Below are 21,365 nucleotides of genomic sequence, written 5' to 3' on the forward strand. Positions count from 1 at the left end.
AACTAACCTACGGTACATTTAGTAACAAACACTTGTAAAGAGTACTTCTACCTAAAATACATCTTTACTGCAATGCAATCAACATCAATTTATAAAATACAGAATTCTGAGAATTAACCCTCAATGTTTCATAGTCTCAATTAGACCTTGCAATGGGACTCAGTGTTGCAGATATAGGGTCTAAAGAGGTTGCGCTTACACGAAGACCCTGATGTCAGGTGGAACCCGGCACTAAAAATGGCACTTGTGACTGGATAGGGCCCAGGAGATTCAAGTTATGTCTTTGCCGATACCGTGATGAAGTTCAACACAGAGACCTGAGGTACAGGAAAACTGCAATGTGACTTACATCTTAAATAAGTCATGATTCAGATTGTGCCACTTGCAGGTCTGGGTCAAATTTTTTTAATATTACACTGTTATTGTCTAGATGCCATATTTTGCAATGACTTTACACTACAAATATCCATCAGACAAAACTAGAGTAATAGGATGCTGAAAACTGTTGCAAGTCGCGAACTCCATAGTTACAAGACAATTCATGCAACATCACTTGATGCACTTGTCATACAGCGTGGGCCTGTTTTAGTACAGACTTGAAAGTCTATTGTAAAATGTGAGAATGTCTGCATACACATTATTTTGGTTTGTGGCATTTTTGTGGCGATTTTGGTGTCAGTGGCATTTTTTTTTAATGAAAATGCAGCATGCTGAAGGTATAGGGTTTTTTTCTGGCATTTTTCTCCTTAAGCTTCTTAATAGAAACTCAAAAACACCTTGAAAAAGCTTGAACAAAATAACACAAATTTAAAAATGCTAGTAAAAAAGGAATTTTTTTAAAGAATGCCATAAAAAAATGTGAAGGAGGTAATATTGTCAGCCTTGAGGATTAAAACTTTTAATTATAGCTATAGCACCAAATTTCTATCTGTAACAGTACTGATAAATGTTCCACAATATCTCTAAACTTTATAATATGCTCAGGTAACATTGAGTAGCAAACAGGGGGGCACATTTTATCAGCTTTTGCACACTACCGTATTTTGGCCCTTATACATATGGAGCTGTAATATGGCCCATACAGTGTCAGTATAGGTAAACCTATTGTACTTCCATATGCCTTCAATTTTATATGATGACATACGGAGGTTTTTCCATCAGATTCCTTATAAATCCGACAGAATAAAAGTATCATATTCCATTGAATGTATTGTTTCTAGGCGAGAATACCTCCATATTATGATCCCGCACAGAGGTATTATGCGACAGCACACAGACTGTCTAGAAGCTCTGAAGTGTTCTGCCATATACTGTATGCTTTAAAGCCTAAAGCCTCACGCAGATGACCATATTACGGATCTGTTTTCCACAGATCCATAATACAGCACACAAAGAAAACGATGTACCCATACTTTACATCCATGTGCCTCCTGTTGAAAAAGTAAGCACATGGAAGGTTTTGCTTTCAGATTAATATGAAATCCGTGAAAAAATACATTTTGGTATGGTCCGTTGCATTTTGTATTACAAAGTTTTCTTTCCTCAAATCACTGCTCCTAAAGGGAGAATATGGTGCTATTTGGCCTGTGTCGCCAATTTCGACTGGTCCTTCTTTTGTGTGTGATGATATTACAATCATGCAATGTCACATCACCTGATCGATGTAGCCAATCATGCGGTTGCTGCCACAATTATGTTGATGTCATGTTATAGCATATAGCTGGTAAAAAAAGAAGGGTCCGGAACAGCTGCATGTAGCGACATGGTAACGTCTCATGAAGTCAATAAGTAAAGTATGTTCAAATTTTGTTTGTTTTCCTATGTTAGGCCTATTAAAACTAATTTATAAATCCCATAAAATCCTTTAAGGCATTAAAAACATATTCCTATTATTTCAGTAACTTAACCTTCATTAAGATGTGTATTTATTTTATAAACATACAGTTTTTTGAATTTTCACTATAAATTGTAAAAAAAATTTTTTTCGAGTTTAAGAAGCAAACAAAACATGTTTCAAAGAGTAGATTCAATTTGAAACAAGTTACCCCTTTAAAGATCTTCTCTGACACCGATATGTTTTTTAAACTACCATAAATATTGTTGTTTGGACTTAATGTAGGAGATTTATTAGAAGTAGTACAAGGCAAAAGTGGAGTAATTGCCCGTGGCAACCAATTAGATCTCACATTTAATTTTTTCAGAGGTTCATTTCAGAATAAAAGCAGCAACATGATTTACCCCAATGTGTTGTCCAAAAAAATGTAAGTCTAACTCTCCATTTGGATATATATGCTGTTCTGTGATTTGTAATGTGTTCTAAGAGCCTAAACAAAGTATTTTTGCTATATATATATATATATATATATATATATATATATATATATATATATATATATATATATAGTTTTTCTAGTCTTCCTTTTAAAAATACCAAGATTTTGTTGACCCCTAATTAATGTCAGAAACTCAGATTCCTCCTAATTTAATAAAATTGCGGCAACCATATTGAAATGGTTATGTTACATCACAAACAAGATCTGAACTAGTCGATTATCTAGGGAGGAGCACTCTGCGGTCAGGTCAAAGTTTGTTGCCCATAGAGGAGTTGAATTACCATGTAGTACATCCCCACTGTGTAAATTACTGGTACAATTTTAGGACCTCATACGAAAATGCTCTCTGTCAAAATCATCATTTTAAACAAGTTAAATATATCATTGTATATTCTATACAGCAAAAAAGATTTAAAAAAAAAAATATATTCCATATCATTGTCTCATCAAGCAATTTTAATTTAACAGAAAATAGACGACTAGGCAGATAATCGGCTATAATGTGGCAGTTTAACTACTGTGACTCGATCTTAAATGTGTCAAAAAATGTGCCAAATTTTGCTGCACATTGATGTGATTTGGCGCATTTAGGTGCAATTTTAATGTTTGCACATTACTAGACACTTTGTACAAGTGTTTTGCGAAAAGGGTCCGGGGCTTAGCAAAAAAAGGGAATAGTTTATCAGAAAGGGGTGTAGCTTAAAATGCAACACAGTGTGCCAAAAATTCTCCAAGACACTGCCGCAAAAATCTGGTGAAAATAAACCAAATCAAAGGAAAAGAAAAGTGCCCTACAGATCATGCACCAAAATGTTCATGCAGCATACATTGCTGTGATAAATTTGACGCATTTTGTGACTGCCTGGTCTAAGTTTACACTGTCTAACCCAGAATTAGTAAAAGTGGGCCAACATGTTTCACTGATATACCCAGCAATCATAGCACAAGTGAAAGAGTAAAAAAGAGTGGAAAGCTGAACTGTCCATTAGGCTTTTTTCACACGAGTGTGTCCTATGTCATCCATGTGCTATCTGTTTTTCTCACGAACCTATAGACTTCAATAGGCCAGTCTGGTTAGCAAAAATGGACCAGAATTGGACATGCTATGAGTTTCTAGCAACAGTTGCACGCTCCACAAAAAAAAACCAGATGTGTCAATAGCCCTATGTGTTGTATGGATTAGTATGGTGTCCATTGTTAAAACGGACAGCATACTGATAAGAAATATGTTTCTGTATATAAGGACTTAAAGGAGTTGTCCAGGACTATGTTGTTGTTTTTTTATTAACTGACAATAAACGGTTGTGTTATTAGTAATAAAATAGCCATATAATTGACTTTTAAAAAAACGATGTACTTTTTCTTACGTCTGATGACTTACCTTGTAAAGATTGCAGTGGTGGCTTAGCGCTGACGTCGCCTCCTTCTCTCTCCTCACACATTGTATGGCACACAGCTTGTGACACCTCTAATAGTAATTGATCTGGCAAATTGGTCTAGATATACAAATACAGCCGCATCTATTGAATGAAATGGCCCCGTGACAAGGTGTGGGGAGTAGTTAAAAGTCATGCATGGGATGTATGAGCTGTAGCCTTTGCCACCTCTGGGTGTCAGAAATAATTAAAGTCAGATTTTTTATTAAAAAAATAATTATAACTTTATTTTATTTCTAGTGACATTACTAAAATAACCACTTGGGCGCATGGAAAATAAGAAACTAATCCCAGTCTATTTCTTTAACCCCTTCCCTCTTTGGCCGCTTTTGACCTTCCTGACAGAGCCTCATTTTTCAAATCTGACATGTTTCACTTTATGTGGTAATAACTCCGGAATGCTTTTACCTATCCCAGCGATTCTGAGATTGTTTTCTCGTGACACATTGGACTTTATGTTACTGGCAAAATTTGCCCGATACATTCAGTATTTAATTGTGAAAAACACCAAAATTTAGCGAAAAATTGCAAAAATTAGCATTTTTCTCAATTTAAATGTATCTGCTTGTAAAACAGGCAGTTATAACACACAAAAATGTTGCTAACTAACATCCCCCATATGTCTACTTTAGATTGGCATCGTTTTTTGATCATCATTTTATTTTTCTAGGACGTTACAAGGCTTAGAACTTTAGCAGCAATTTCTCACATTTTCAAGAAAATTTCAAAATGCTATTTTTACAGGGGCCAGTTCAGTTGTGAAGTGGCTTTGAGGTCCTTAGATATTAGAAACCGCCAATAAGTCACCCCATTTTAAAAACTTTACCCCTCAAAGTATTCAAAACAGCATTTAGAAAGTTTCTTAACCCTTTAGACATTGCGCAGGAATTAAGGCAAATTAGAGGTGAAATTTACAAAGTTCATTATTTTTTTCCAGAAATTCATTTTGAATCCATTTTTTTTGTACCACAGAATGTTTTACACAAGAAATGCAACTCAATATTTATTGCCCAGGTTCTGCAGTTTTAGGAAATATCCCACATATGGCCCTAGTGTGCTACTGGACTGAAGCACCGGCCTCAGAAGCAAAGGAGCACCTGGTGGATTTTGGGCCTCCTTTTTATTAGAATATATTTTAGGCACCATGTCAGCTTTGAACATGTCTAGTGGAACTAAAACAGTGGAAACCCCCCAAAAGTGACCCCATTTGGGAAACTACACCCCTCGAGGAATTTATCTAGGGGTGTAGCAAGCATTTTGACCGGCCAGTTTTTTTGCAAAAATTTTTGGAACTAGGCCATGAAAATGAAAATCTACATTTTTTCAAATAAAATGTAGGTTTAGCTATTTTTTTTTCATTTCCAAAAGAACTAAAGTAGAAAAAGCACCACAACAATTGTAGAGCAGTTTCTCCCGAGTAAAACAATACCCCACATGTGGTAATAAACGGTTGTTTGGACACACGGCAGGGCTTAGAATGGAAAGTGCGCCATTTGGCTCTTGGAGCTCAAATTTAGCAGGAATGGTTTGCGGAGGCCATGTCACATTTGCAAAGCCCCTGAGGTGACAAAACAGTGGAAACCCCCAACAAGTGACCCCATTTTGGAAACTATACCCCTCGAGGAATTTATCTAGGGGTGTACCAAGCATTTTGACCAGCCAGTTTTTTTGCAAAAATTTCTGGAACTAGGTCATGAAAATGAAAATCTACATTTTTTCAAATTAAATGTAGGTTTAGCAAATTGTTTTTCATTTCCAAGAGAACTAAAGTAGAAAAAGCACCACAACATTTGTAGAGCAATTTCTCCCGAGTAAAACAATACCCCACATGTGGTAATAAACGGTTGTTTGGACACACGGCAGGGCTTAGAAGGGAAAGAGCGCCATTTGGCTCTTGGAGCTCAAATTTAGCAGGAATGGTTTGCGGAGGCCATGTCGCATTTGCAAAGCCCCTGAGGTGACAAAACAGTGGAAACCCCCAACAAGTGACCCCATTTTGGAAACTATACCCCTCGAGGAATTTATCTAGGGGTGTACCAAGGATTTTGACCGGCCAGTTTTTTTGCAAACATTTTTGGAACTAGGTCATGAAAATGAAAATCTACATTTTTTCAAATTAAATGTAGGTTTAGCTAATTTTTTTTCATTTCCAAGAGAACTAAAGTAGAAAAAGCACCACAACATTTGTAGAGCAATTTCTCCCGAGTAAAACAATACCCCACATGTGGTAATAAACGGTTGTTTGGACACACGGCAGGGCTTAGAAGGGAAAGAGCACCATTTGGCTTTTGGAACTCAAATTTAGCAGGAATGGTTTGCAGAGGCCATGTCGCATTTGCAAAGCTCCTGAGGGGACAAAACAGTGGAAACCTCCAACAAGTGACCCCATTTTGGAAACTACACCCCATGAGGAAATTATCTAGGGGTACAGTGAGCAGTTTGACCCCACAGGTGTTTTACAGAACTTATTGTAAGTAGGCCGTAAAAATTAAAATCTACATTTTTTCAAAGAAAATGTAGGTTTAGGTATTTTTTTTTCATTTCCACAAGGACTGAAGGAGAAAAAGCACCGAAACATTTGTAAAGCAACTTCTCCCGAGTAAAACAATACCCCACATGTGGTCACAAACATCTGTTTGGACACACGGTAGGGCTCAGAATGGAAGGAACACCATTTGGATTTTGGAATGGTTTCTGGGTGTCATGTCATATTTGCTGAGCCCCTGTAGTACTAGTACAGTGGAAACACCCCAAAAGTGACTCCATTTGGGAAACTGCACCCCCTGAGGAATCATCTAGGGGTATAGTGAAAATTTTGATCCCAAAGGTTTTTTGATGAATTAATTAGAATTAAGCCATGAAAATGAAAAATAAATTTTTTTTCCAACAAGATGTAGTTTTAGATACACATTTTTCATTTTTACAAGGAATAGAGAAGAAAAAGCACCCCAACATTTGTAAAGTAATTTCTCCCGAGTACGGTAACACCCCATATGTGGTTATAATCAGCTGTTTACATATATGGGAGCATTCAGAAGAAAAGGAGCAGTATTTATCTTTTGGAGCGTAGATTTTGCTGGAATGGTTTGCGGACGCCATGTTGCATTTGCAAAACCCCTGATGTACCAAACAAAAGTGACCCCGTTTTAGAAACTACACCCCTAAAGGCATTTATCAAGGGATGTAGTGAGAATTTAGACTTCACAGGTGTTTTTCAGAAATGAATACGCAGTGGATTGTGCGAAGTGAAAATTGCAATTTCTCCACTGATCTGCCCATTCACCGCACAAAATGTTGTGCCCCTAGAGAATCTTACCACATAAATTGTTAAGCGGGTTCTCCCGGGTATGGTAATGCCTTACTTGTGGCCATAAATTGCTGTTTGGGCACACTGTAGGGCTAAGAAGGGAAAGACCGCCATTTTGAGCATGGATTTTGCTTGGTAATAGTTCTGTTTGGGGTTTTGCTGGTATTTCCGTTTATAATGTGGTGGCATATGTAATCTGTGCGGAGTATATCAGGGGTATATGTAATCTGTGCGGAGTACATCAGGGCATAATAAGAGGGTATAATAATGGGGTAAATAATACAATTATCCATAGATGTGTATTACGCTGTGAAGCGATCCGTTATGCACAGGCCGGTGTCACACTGATAAACGGTTTTCTTTCTTATCCCCCTTCTGTAACACTCTGCACCTTTTGGGGACTTTTTCTCCTTCGTAGTTTGGGAAATATTGCTGGGAAAGTTTTGCGCTGGTATAATACGGGCGCCCTCGCTTCCAGCGGATGTGCTATGTCCCTTCCCTTTCCTAGTTCCTAAATACTAGGGCCCTGAAACTGAAGGAATGTTCCCCTCCGGCCTGCGCATTGAGATGTTTTTTCATCACCGCATTACTAGTGCCGTAACTTTTTTATTTTTCAGTTGATTGAGCGGTGTGTGGGCTTGTTTTTTGCGAGACGGGCTGTAGATTTTATTGGTACCATTTTAGAACACATACGACTTTTTGATCACTTTTTATTTCATTTTTTGGTAAAGGAAATTACCAAAAACAAGCAATTCTGGAATAGTTTTTTATTGTTTTTTTTATCAGCATCCACAGTGTGCTCTAAATTACATGTTAGCTTTATTCTGCGGGACGATACGATTACGGCGATACCAAATTTATATAGTTTTTTTTATGTATTGCAGCTTTTGCACAATAAAATCACTTTTTTTATAAAATCATTTGTTTTCTGTGTCGCCATATTCTAAGACCCATAACTTTTTTATTTTTGCGTGCACGAAACGGTGTCAGGGATTATTTTTTGCGGGACGGATTGTCATTTTTATTAGTACTATTTTGGAGTAAATGTGACTTTTTGATCACTTTTTATAGCATTTTTTGGAAGGAGATGTGACCTAAAAACAAAGATTCTGGCGCTGTTTTTCATGGTTTTTTTTTACCACGTTCACCGTGCGGGATAAATGACATAATAGTTTTGTAGTTTGTGTCGTTACGGACGCGGCGATACCAATTATGTATAGTTTTTTTTATTTTTACGTTTTTTCCCATAATAAAAGACTTACTATGGGAAAAAAGTCAGTTTAGCTTTATTTTTATTTGAAATGTGTGTGTTTTTATTGTTTTACCACATTTTTATTTACTTTTTTTTACTTTTTTTACTTGTCCCATTAGGGGACATGAGGGCCTGATGCCCCGATCGCTACTCTAATACACTGCACTACATACGTAGTGCAGTGTATTAGCGCTGTCCGTTATTCACTGACAGCAAGCCTATGAGGACACGCCGCAGGCGGGTCCTCATCAACTCCTGTACAAGGCAGACTCGGACGCCATTTTCTGGCGTCCGATTGCCACAGCAACCCAGCGATTGCATCACTGGGTTGCCGATCGGGTGAAAACCCATCTGAGGGGTTAATCTGCCGGATCGGAGAATAGCTCCGGTCCTGGCAGTTACAGGAGGGTGCCAGCTGTATAATACAGCTGTCACCCTGCGGTGATGGTGCCGGCTCTGCTTCTGAGCCCGCACCATCACTGCGCCGTACATATACGGCGCTTTGCGGGAAGCACCTCCCGACAGCGCCGTATATATACGGCGGATGTCGGGAAGGGGTTAAAATAATAGCGCAATATTACTGATTATAAAATATTACAATAAATATATACAGCATAGTAGTTATTATATAATATAAATGTAATGTTTACAGAAATATCTTTATGATAAGTCACATGCAAGTTACTTCCATTCAGAACTTACAAATCCCCCAGAGAAAAGATGAATATTTTTTTTTTAAATTGTAATGTAGAAAAGGGTTTAGGAGTTGTATCTTGAAGACTCATTCAACAGGCTCACTGTCATTTTTGATATATATAGTAATAATAATAATAATAATAATAATAATAAGTACATGGTCGTATGAATTTTCATGTGTACATAAATGTGTTAGTAAATGATATTGCAAAAAAAGTGGAGATTCAAAATTCAACTCCTTGTGATGGTTCCTTGAAATATTTTGTACTGAAGGTACTAATGCCAGGGAGTTTAGAGACTGCAAGTAAATCTGAAAAAGACCAAAATCAAACTTAAAGGGTTTGTCCAGGAATACATTTTATTTCTATTTTAGCTTAAGGTGACATGTACAATGAACTTTATAATATTTATTTATATTTGGAATGACTAGTTACTTCTAATTAGCGGACACGTGACCACATCCAGAGTAAACTTTTCATTTCCTGTGACATTCCATTTCCTTGCTCAACCAGCACGTCCGGCTAAGCGGTACGGCGCGTCATCAACTACGTTTACAGACAGTGCCCCGGGCAGATGTTTCATGACGTCTTCAGAGCTTCACCTCTGGTCCAACTGCCTGTAAACGTAGTGTGTGTGTGACAGTGCAGGGAGCTGCCTGTAATTAGAGCAGGGAATAACCTGTGAAAATAGAGGGGTGTGGCAGTATGCAAATAGCTGAGATGCTGTGGAGGAAGGGGGGATATAAGCTGTCTCCTCAGATGCAGCAAGGGATCATGGGTATGGTGGGTTATAAGACAGGAAACAGCCAGGACCAGAAGTAAAGGATTTAAACAAACAGAAAGAGCAGCAGCAACAACAGAGATCAAACAGAAACTGGTTAGAAGGTTAGTAGGGGGTTTTAGGGAAGGCAAACCAAGGCTGGGGGACACTTTTTAGAAAATATTTTTTTCCTGGCCAACCCCTTTAAGCTATACTACTGCAACTAAATCCAAAAGTTAGTATAACAAATATGATCACAGCATTCAAATTGCATCCTTAGAATCAGGATGTACTAATAAACCCATTTTTTTCTGTTTAAAAATTGCACCTCTAGTTATATTGCCTGCCTAACTATTGAATGGAGTGCAAATGAAAACCTAATAGGACAATTACTTTACCAATGCAGTCCTGCTGGAAATCAGTGGCCTTTCTATTCTGGCTAATAGAGGGACATCCTGAGGTCGGGACCCCCCCTGTATGAAGTCCATATGTTCTATTAGGGCATATGGAGTGGGTTGTCCAAATAGGACAACCTCTTTAAGCTGAGAAGTTCCAGGGTGACCGTGGGTGTTCCTTCCTAACTATAACAGTCCCTTACCCTTGTATATTATGCAACATAGGTACAGAAAGCACAGGATTGTGACTATGGGTGTAACATACCTTCTGACTGTTAGTCATGAATAAATGGGAGGAGTCAAAGGAGGGAACAAATAGAAAAGTCTCTATGCTTAATTGTATGCCGTTTTGGTGACTGAGTGACAAAATACAACTCTTTATAGCCTTCAAATTGGCTACCTACGACTGCAACTTCCCGTCAGCAGTTGGAAGGAAGGGCTGCCCTGGAGCATAACAAGTGGAATATTATGGACAAAAAGATAGGAGGAACATTTATAAGTATTTATATGGTGTTGTTTTATTTGAGGGGGGGTAGATCTTCCTTAAGTAAAACACCCTCCCCTATTTGACAGCACATACTTCTGTGTCATCCACAGTACTCTGCCCAGAAAAGGCAATGAAACTATTTAAAACATAAATATATGCTTCTGTATCCCAAATAAAATGTTCTATGGTCTATTCTGAAAGCAAACCAAGGCAGGCAGAGCACTCCAAATAAAATATTGTTGGTGCCAGAATAACAGCCGTTCTGCATTTGTATTTAATTTGTTTGCTAAATACTTGACATGTGCACTAAATCTACAATAACTGATTTACTTTGTTCTTACTGTTACCTGAATGTTTGCCTTTTCAGAATTCCTCAAACATTCAAATCAAATACCAAGTCGGAAATTTGAGTGGCTGTTTTTTATATTGGGAAATGACCATGCTATTGATTTTGACACGTCCAAAAATAACAAATGTTCAGAAGACTTGGATAAGGCCTTAGATCTTTAAAGCATGATTTATTCTAATCCATTTTAAAACGCATTTACATTGCTTAAACAAGAGTGTGATTTTTATTTTCCATCAGGATTCAATAGAAGAAAATGAAAGACATAATGGAGTTTCTAATATAACAAACTTAAGATCCAATCAGAACGTTTTGCAGAAGATACTACAGTATCTTCTAGAAGTTCTGGAGTGTCAATGAATATCAGTGGGCTGATGTAGAATCCAAAGCATTTGTTAATATGTTTCAATTAACACAAACTGGTATTTAAAATTCTTGTGAACAGAAAAATAACTAATTTAAAAAAATGTATCTTTTTATTTTTTGGCAACAAGCAGATTTCGTTATAGAGCTGAGATTGTCACTTGATACAACTCATTTTGATTTCACATTTGTTGACTTTACTTTTATACAGGACTGCATATCAATCTAGTACTACATTATCTTAAAGGAATTTCATGAGATTAGAAAGAAAACCTTTACATCAAGTTCAATTACAATCTGGCAATCTGTGTCCTGCTGCGCTTGTACTTCGTGGAGTTAAACAGCAATGAATGAATTGTTCAGGTTTAGCTAATACTTTCTCAAATAACAAAGCTTTTGATCTGAGGTTTGACTAGCTCTCTCCAATTTAATTATGACCTCATCAGACATTTTAGTAAACAGGAAACACATTAATGTTTAGGCAATATCTGCAATTTCTTCACGAGGTTGTCCAAACAAAAAAAATTCACAGCTTTTTTCCCCCTGCTCCCCTTTATATATTACATGGGTATACCTGCCAAGTAAGCTCTGCTGATTCTTATAGCTGTGAAGATGACCATGCGTATAGATAGTGTGAAAGCAAAAATATTTTCCAAAGTGTTTTAGACTTAATGTATATCTTATATACTTATATCCTTATATGCTTGTACAAGTTAGTTATATTAGAAGGTAGATGCTCTGGGACTTTAAGGAGTAGTGCCGTGTGCAAAGCACTACGCAGCAATAATAAGAATTAAAATGGAGAATCATAGTGCGTGTGCAAAACACTACGCAGCAATAATAAGAATTAAAATGGAGAATCAGTGCTGTGTGCAAAGCTACGCAGCAATAATTGGGAAGATGAGGGAACGGCCCCCCCTAAGAGCCAATTAAGTTGTGGAACTTTATCTAAACTTTCTGACTCATTTGTTGTTGAAATTTTGTTATAAATATCCGTGCTGATAAGAATAAAGTAGAAGCATTTTCATACAGTAACGTGTCTGTGTGTTTTTGCTACTCCGAGCTGCTCGTATTCATAGGATGATTTTTAAAAGCTAATTTGGAGCTGGATGGAACTCAAGGCGTAGTGTATGCTAGAATTGCATTCACAGTTTATGGCGCCCGAACAGGGACTGCGGCACTAGGAGCCAGAGACCACCCGAACCAGGCAGAGGAGACCGGACGGGAACGTGTAGACCAAGAGCTGCAGCATAGTGTAAGAAGATTTGATTCACACATTTTGCTCTGCATCTCCCCGTCTGGCCCCCCCTATTTTCGGATGACTAAGGCTCCACCTTAGGGAGTAAGGTATGAAGCCGCAGTTCCAGAACCCTGTACTCCCTTAGAAAGTAAGTGCCTGACTTCCATCTCAGTTTGTGTGAAAGAGGAAACTCCTGTTAGAAGTCAGTTTAGTTTGTTATACTTCTAATCTATTTTGTGTGTGTGCGTGTTGGAAAGTGCTGCTCAAAGAGGAAACTCCTGTTAGAAGTCAGTTTAAGTTATTTTTAGGGTTGAAAGGATACCCAGTTTAGTTAGTTTGATTTCTGGGGTGAAAGAGACCCAGAATAGTAGTTTAGGAAGATTTCTGGGGTGAAAGAGACCCAGAATAGTAGTTTAGTTTGACTTTTGGGGTGAAAGAGACCCAGAAGATTTTGTTTGCCGGTAGCTGTAGAAAATAGACAGAAAGGGATTGTCTATCAGTGGCCGAAGATTTTGGGGTGAAAGAGACCCAGAATAGTAGTATTAGACTTTTGGGGTGAAAGAGACCCAGAAGATTTTGGGGTGAAAGAGACCCAGAATAGTAGTATTAGACTTTTGGGGTGAAAGAGACCCAGAAGATTTTGGGGTGAAAGAGACCCAGAATAGTAGTATTAGACTTTTGGGGTGAAAGAGACCCAGAAGATTTTAGGGTTGAAAAGATACCCAGTTTAGTTGTTTGATTTTTAGGGTTAAAAAGAGACCCAGAAGAGTAGTATTAGAAGTTGTCTGCATGAGCGTGCGTGTCTGTTGGACTTGTCTAAATTTCAGTATAAAAATAAAATAAAAGATAAAGAAACCCGGGAGTTTGCTGGTCTGATGGAGAGGTCTGGCTTTGCATCTGTGAATTACAAAAAAACCGCGGTAGGTAAGGAGCTTATTCTTACACCATTCACACATGTATTGCGTAAGCCTCAAAATTTAGCTGGCAGTTTATCCAGCAGTGGTATGAAAGATGAATCCAAAAAGGTATGTTGAAACTTTCTGTGTAATGAAAGGCTGCAGAGGTGCGTACGTGATTTTGAACTGTTGATATGAAATACATGAGAGAATTTTTGCCAGCAATTATATTGTTAACCAGGGAGGAATGCAGTGACGTAGCGCATGGCGGAGAGAAGTCGTAACTCACATGTGAAGTATTTGAAATGAAAGGATTGTAGTACCAGACGTTATATCCCGGCAGTGAGGGGTTTGTAGATGTGTGAAATGAATGTGACCAACTCCTGTTTGATTCAATGGAGGTTCGTAAAGTATGTGAAGGCAAAATAACACACTGTAAGGAAAAAGATTGTTGAAGAGGCGGGCAGCCGTACGATGGGAAGTTTGCATGTGATAAAGACAATGGTTTGTGGAATGTTGAGAAATGGAGTGGAGTGGCCAGGACAAGGCATAAGTTAAAATGACAAAGCAGGTGATTACAGGTGGTGACAAGAGAGTTGATGTGAGAAAGAACAATTTGGAAAAAGGTGTAAATTTTGATAAGAAGAGTGAAGGAAACGGAGCAGCCGGGTACATTGCAGTGACTAACGTGGGTCAGAACGGTGTGGAGTGTAACATGTGTGATGTGATGAGACATCTGTGTGATGTATGTAATGTAACATGTGTGATGTGTGATGTATGTAATGTAACATGTGTGATGTGTGATGTATGTAATGTAACATGTGTGATGTGATGAGACATCTGTGTGATGTGTGTAATGTAACATGTGTGATGTGTGATGTATGCAATGTAACATGTGTGATGTGATGAGACATCTGTGTGATGTGTGTAATGCAACATGTCTGAAGTTTGAAACTAATGGCCACACTATAAAGCAGAACTATATTGTATGTTCTTATCTTGAACAGCAGTAATGTCTAAAATTCCTAGTGTTTTGTGTATGGGGTTAAAAATCCGAATGGAATGTTTCTTATCTTCGCGCACGCGCAGTCGTCTGTAACTACACCAAGCAAGAAAAATATTACAGCCGGCTGGATCTGTCTATAAAAAGATAAAATTTACACTGCAGATTTATGTGTTATAATGTGATAAGATTTAATGTTGGAATGTTTTGATGTTGATTCAAATGAATTAAAATACAGATATTGTGAGACACGGGGTTTTGAACATGTATGTGCCCCCACTGTTCCCTATTCTTATGTACAGCTTATTGGTTTGCAGTAATTAATATTACCAGATATATCATTTTCTGTTTTATTGAATAACTAATTACATTTGTTTTGTTTTTGTTTTGACACATGAGGCACGTGCTATGGTGCTGCCTAAATGTTATTTTTGAAAATGTGAGATGTTTTACAGGTAAATGGTTGCAGGTCATTTTAAAGATAAAATGTATTATTGTCAGGAGAAAGTAATCTTTTTTTGTTCCAGGCTGTTGTGTATTACAAGGGGTTAAATTAGTGCCCCCCCCAATAGAGTGTTTAATCTCATTATGTTAATATGTAGTTTTGAACCCTGCTACATTATTTTCGCAGAGTCCAAATAGGAGGGAATGTTGAAGGGACTGATCAGGTAGTTTTTGTTTTTTTGTTCTCCTTTTTTACAGGCAATTTTATAGCCCCTTCACAGCCAGAGGGAGCTATGCCAAGCACTGCCCTATCCCAGTGGCTGAGAAAGATTTCCCAATGTTGAAGGGACTGATCAGGTCGTTTTGTTTTGTGTTTTATTTTGTTTTGAATTAATGAATTTGGTTCTAGGAGATCTACAAAATGTGTATGAGCTTCAGGGACCATCCCCCTCCAGCATATTTACACAGGAGGCAGAGGTGACGTCACTCACAGATGAGTCTTTACAGATTTAGATGGGGAGAAGGAAAAATAAAAAAATAAAAATAAAATTTTTGTCGGAACATTGTTTATTTTATGCCAGATTTCAGTAACATATTTTGTTTGTTTTTGTATTAATCAGGTATTTACAGGACCTGGTGGGTGGGATGTACAAGTGTTCTGGATTATCAGATGAATGTGGAACAATAAAACTCCATCCTTTTGAAATGTTCTATCTGTATGTGACATGGGTTTTCAATGTAAATTTGTGATAAAGAGATATTTTATCATACAGCATGTGTAGAACAGGATACGAGGCACAAGGTAAATTACCCAGAAACCACTCTCACCTTCTTATTCATCTCAAGGAGCAGAGCTGGAGGTGCTCGCTTCGGCAGCACATATACTAAAATTGGAACGATACAGAGAAGATTAGCATGGCCCCTGCGCACGGCATGACATAGGTAAAACAGCAAAGGTACCTGTGAAAAGTGCAGCCCGGCCAGATTACCCGTCCCAGCGACTGCAGAACATACAACTACCCACGGTAGAAGTGTATGACAATGTGCTCGTGTGTGTAGACCTGTTCTCAGGGAGGCCTGAAGCCCGGCCTGTATTTTTCCCACTGCAGACCTTGTGTGTAGTGACAGGGGAATAGTGTTCTCCAAAATATTGAACTGATGTTTGTACAATAAGATGTCAGTAGTTCTCCAAATGTTGTCCCAAAGTTAGTTTGTTTAATAACTGTATTCAAGAAGTAAAAACTGTGGTTACGTTTTATGTAGATTTCTAGACCAGCGTGCCTCAGTATTGGACTATAGGAGGCGTCAGATAAAGGTACAGAAATGGAATATTCCCATTTGAAAACATTTTTATTTATTCCTTTTTTTTTGTTGTTGTTGGAAAGGAAAATTGTGAAAAGAAAATTATGTGCAGTATATGTTTATATATATATATATATATATATATATATATATATATATATATATATATATATATATATAAAAGAAGAAAAATGAGTTTGCATGTATCACTTCTAGTTATTGCTCAATGTGAACGTTTAATGTAAAGATGTTATTTGTTAATGTTTTTTCCCCCCTAATTGAATTATCTAATTAAGATCAATTAATGTTTATGCGATGAAAAAGTTTGTTCTCCACAAAGTCCAACTGGGAGCGGAAGGCGTGAGAACCAGATTCTGACAGAATGTGGACGGATAAGGGAACGTGAACCGGTAACACCCAAGGCACTCTTGATAGCACTTGTATTGATGGTGTATGACCTCACATATGCTCCAAGACTGCAAGGATCGATTTGGTCTAATTGGTATGTCCCAGGCTTTACAGCTGTTGCTGCTAAATTCTGTTAGAGCTGTTTGATTTGCCTACAGAACAGTCCTGGTAGACCGGTGCCAACCTTATCATACCCGCCTCTCACAAAGAGAACAGACCTTGAGAGGCCTTCCCATGCAATACAAATTAGAGTAGGAAAAATTGGTTTGCGACATTTGTCAGATAAACATGTGGAATCTGTGTATATTTTGGTGAGCTGGAAATGTTCCAGGCAATCAGCTCAGATCAAGGTACAAATCCTGCTGAAAAGAGTGACACCAAGTGCAAATGAAATGTACCCAATAATTACATATCTTCTAGGTGCCCTGTCCATTGGAGCAGAGAAGTTTTTCATATATAAAAGGTGTTTGTTTGTTTGATTTAGTTTAAGGGCCTGACATTGTTATTGTATGTACTTAGAACAACTTTTATAGTACGTAGATGTTATCACCAGATTAGTAACAATTGACAAGGGTTGGGGTTCCCCAGCAAGTGCCAGTAAACATGAACTAAAAGATTTTTAATACGATGAACTCCATTACTGAGATGCGGCAAACGCAGCCGGAGCCAGTACAACGCGTTTGTCATGAACTGACGGAAGTGTCACAATTCCAAGCAGCCGCCCAGACAAGTAAGAAGACAGCTGAGCGGAGGGTTTGTGGGGTCACAATAACACCCCACTAATCCGCCTACGTGGGATCTCACACCAGGCTCACAGCATGAGGTGTTGTGTATAGCCCGGTGACGTATACTAAGAGAGAAGGACCAAACCAAGTCCTGATGACATCAGCAAAGATCAAAGTAAAGACCAAAGACCTGAGTGAATCTGTCAGCAGTATCAAGCGTTTTAATAAGTAAGTGACTAGGAGGGGGTAATCATAAATACCCCATTGGACACCACTGTGCAGTCTGACTCCACAATTGTATGGGTTACCCTGAGGCCGACAGTCAGTGAAGAACAGAAGATAGAAGAGGATGATGATGATAATGATGATGTACAAGATTTGTCAATACACTAGTGGGACCCCATGCCCAAACTGGACATTGGTGATGGCATCATATAAGTTGTGGCCCTATTGATATATTGTTTGAGAATTACAATCATAATATATAATTTCTGTAATTAAAATATGAGAAAAGGGAGGGTTTGTAAAGGACGGTTTATTTGCTTATATTCTCTGTATGAAATTACATTGTGAATTATCAAGCAGGATGCCGAATTACAAAGATATGTATGATGTGAAAGTGATTATGATAATGTTTAAATGATTTAGTTTTGTGCAGCAGCCATTTTGTCTGGAGTTCCCATCTTGGTTCTTTTGTAGTGAATAAGAAAGTCATTTCTTTTAACACAAGTTATGTTGATTTCATATGTTTTATTTTTGATTTTGGGCTCCCATATGAAGCTTGTAGAGAAAGAACAGGGAGTGAGAAGGGAGAGTGGCAAATATGCTTGTGGGAGAGCCTCCCCCAATCTTACAGAAAATGTTTGTATATAGAGATAAAACCACAGAGTGTATGTATGGTTACGGAGGACCCAACACACTAAAACCTTTTTATTACAGGTACCCTTTTCTGGATGTACATTTAATGTTAGTTATATAGAATGGAAGAACCAGACTATTGTATTTCTCCCGGTTTCGGATGAGATTGTAAGCACAGTATGGGTACCGGACCCATTGCCAACACTTAATATTAGTTTCCCCTTAGATGAGTTGAACAAAGTTCTAAAAGACGCAGAAGAGGTAAAAGAGATGGTTAGGAGACATAATGTTACACTACAAACAGTCAAAATGAATGCTGTTATAAGTGGGAAGACATTTAGGATCCCAGATTAAGGAGGACACGGCTCATCACTGGTATGATATATATGTACTGTACACAGGGTTTTCTGCCAGTTCAGTACTAAGCTACTTATTCCAACCACTAATATGTATTATGATTGTTTTTGTTATTATGACTTGTTTTAATTGTTATGTGTTTTATAAGATACGGAGACCTCTCACAGCGAGGTCTCTGGAGATAAGTGACAGGTTGTTGTGAAATTAGAGGCAGGTAAAGATTACCAGACCTATAAAGTCACAAAAGGGGGGAAATGTGAAAGCAAAAATATTTTCCAAAGTGTTTTAGACTTAATGTATATCTTATATACTTATATCCTTATATGCTTGTACAAGTTAGTTATATTAGAAGGTAGATGCTCTGGGACTTTAAGGAGTAGTGCCGTGTGCAAAGCACTACGCAGCAAGAATAAGAATTAAAATGGAGAATCATAGTGCGTGTGCAAAACACTACGCAGCAATAATAAGAATTAAAATGGAGAATCAGTGCTGTGTGCAAAGCTACGCAGCAATAATTGGGAAGATGAGGGAACGGCCCCCCCTAAGAGCCAATTAAGTTGTGGAACTTTATCTAAACTTTCTGACTCATTTGTTGTTGAAATTTTGTTATAAATATCCGTGCTGATAAGAATAAAGTAGAAGCATTTTCATACAGTAACGTGTCTGTGTGTTTTTGCTACTCCGAGCTGCTCGTATTCATAGGATGATTTTTAAAAGCTAATTTGGAGCTGGATGGAACTCAAGGCGTAGTGTATGCTAGAATTGCATTCACAATAGATAGATAGATAGATAGATAGATAGATAGATAGATAGATAGATAGATAGATAGATAGATAGATAGATAGATAGATAGATAGATAGATAGATTTACATATATGCAAAAGACAACTAGATAGAAATAACTCGTGTTTATGCTATGGCTACAAGGTTAAATTTACCGCTACATATTGTACACGTGGATGGGGTGACCTGAAAGAATGTTGAAATCACTAGGTTCGTGTAATATCAGGGTTTTATGTTAACGCTATAAAATTGACACGCAAGCAACTATGTCAAATTGTAACCAGAGTATAATTCAATTCACACATTCCCTGAATTAACGTTTTACTGTTTAAGAAAAGTTAGAGGTCAAACCAGTTTTTGCTTTTAAAATATAATTTCTTAATATATTTACCTAAATAATTCCGACAATATCTGCAGTTTGCTGTCTGTTTTTAGGGATCATTTATTTACTGGCATTTAAGTTCAATTATTTTCTCAGGAAATTCATACTGGCTGAACTCCCTGGGCTTTTCAGGCAGTTACTATAATAGCACCTGCAGAATTACTCAAATTAGCCACTCATTCTTTTCCAGTGATACATTAAATATGTTCATATTTGAAGATTTTATATATTGAGCAGCTGTTGAATGTACCACCAATGTAATGCGATTAAAGAACTAATTCTGTTCTGCTTTTAAGACCTATATAACTATAAAATACACATTCCAGATTTATTGATATGATCAATTTTAAACTATTTAACATCACAATATGAATCAGTTGAGCATATCATGTTGCTTTTGATCACATGTTCTTTGATTCATGCGTGGAAAATGGAAAATCCATTGGGAAGATTATCAATTTTACGCCTTATTATTTTATGCTTGGGAATTATGATAACAAAACCTAAAGTTAAAACATATCTAAAAGCTGTCAGGGGCCTAGGTTTCAGCATTTACACAGAAGAGTGCAACAGATATTATTGTTTATTTGTATAGTAATACAGTTTATTGTACAGAGTAGCCTCCATTGGCCAAAAGTTTACATAATATTGTAAGCCAATGGCTGACAGCAGGAGAGGTAAAACTTACTAATGCAAATGTTCTTTAATACTGTTGATGCAAGTTTCAGAAAAATTCCATGTCTACCATGGTCAAAAATGGCCAGATAATTGTAATTGTTTTGTGCTGTTTATTTGTTTCCTGTTGTTTATATAGCACCAACATATTCTGCACGACTTTGCAGAGATTGTAACCAGTACTTAATCTTCACTACAGCTAACAACCTGCTTTGACTACCCCAAACACACATTAGGGCCAATTTCATAGGGAGTTTAATTAAATGGAGAAAACCCACACAAACACATGGAAATGTCAGATCATGAAGTACATAGGGGACGAGTTGACAGTGTTAAACAACTAAAAAATTTTTTATATATCTCACTAGCCATATATAGGTACTTCTCAATGAATTAGAATACCATCAAAAAGTTAATTTATTTCAGTAATTCAATTCAAAAAGTGAAACTCATATATTATATAGATTCATAACACACATAGTGATCTATTTCCGGCATTTTTTTCTTTTAATGTTGAAGATTATGGCTAACAGTTAATTAAAACCCAAAATTTAGTCTCCCAGAAAATTAGAATATTGGGTATTGGGTAAAAGTTGAAGATTGTAGACTCATGGTGTAACACTGTAATCAGCTAATCAATTCCCAAACACCTGCAAAGGTTTCCTAAGCCTTTAAATGGTCAAAAAGTCTGGTTCAGTAGGCTACACAATCATGGGGAAGGCTGCTGACTTGACAGTTGTCCAGAAGACAGTCATTGACACCCTCCACAAGGAGGGTAAGCCACAAAAGGACATTGCTAAAGAAGCTGGCTGTTCACAGAGTGCTGTATCCAAGAATATTAATGGAAAGTTGAGAGGAAGGAAACAGTGTGGTAGAAAAAGGTGCACAACCAACAGGGTTGAAAGGATTGTCAAGAAT

The 21,365-nt window shown here is 37.4% G+C and overlaps 1 non-coding gene across 1 annotated transcript; it reads left to right on the top strand.

The window, feature by feature from the left end:
• The first annotated feature begins 15,817 nt into the window (after window positions 1-15,817).
• LOC142751338 (U6 spliceosomal RNA) lies at window positions 15,818-15,925 on the top strand. Its single transcript, XR_012882888.1, has one exon. It is a non-coding gene; the product is annotated as a U6 spliceosomal RNA (small nuclear RNA).
• Window positions 15,926-21,365: the final 5,440 nt, after the last annotated feature.

This window comes from Rhinoderma darwinii, chromosome 3 (genome assembly GCF_050947455.1).
Source record: "Rhinoderma darwinii isolate aRhiDar2 chromosome 3, aRhiDar2.hap1, whole genome shotgun sequence".
NCBI classification, from domain to species: Eukaryota; Metazoa; Chordata; class Amphibia; order Anura; family Rhinodermatidae; genus Rhinoderma; species Rhinoderma darwinii.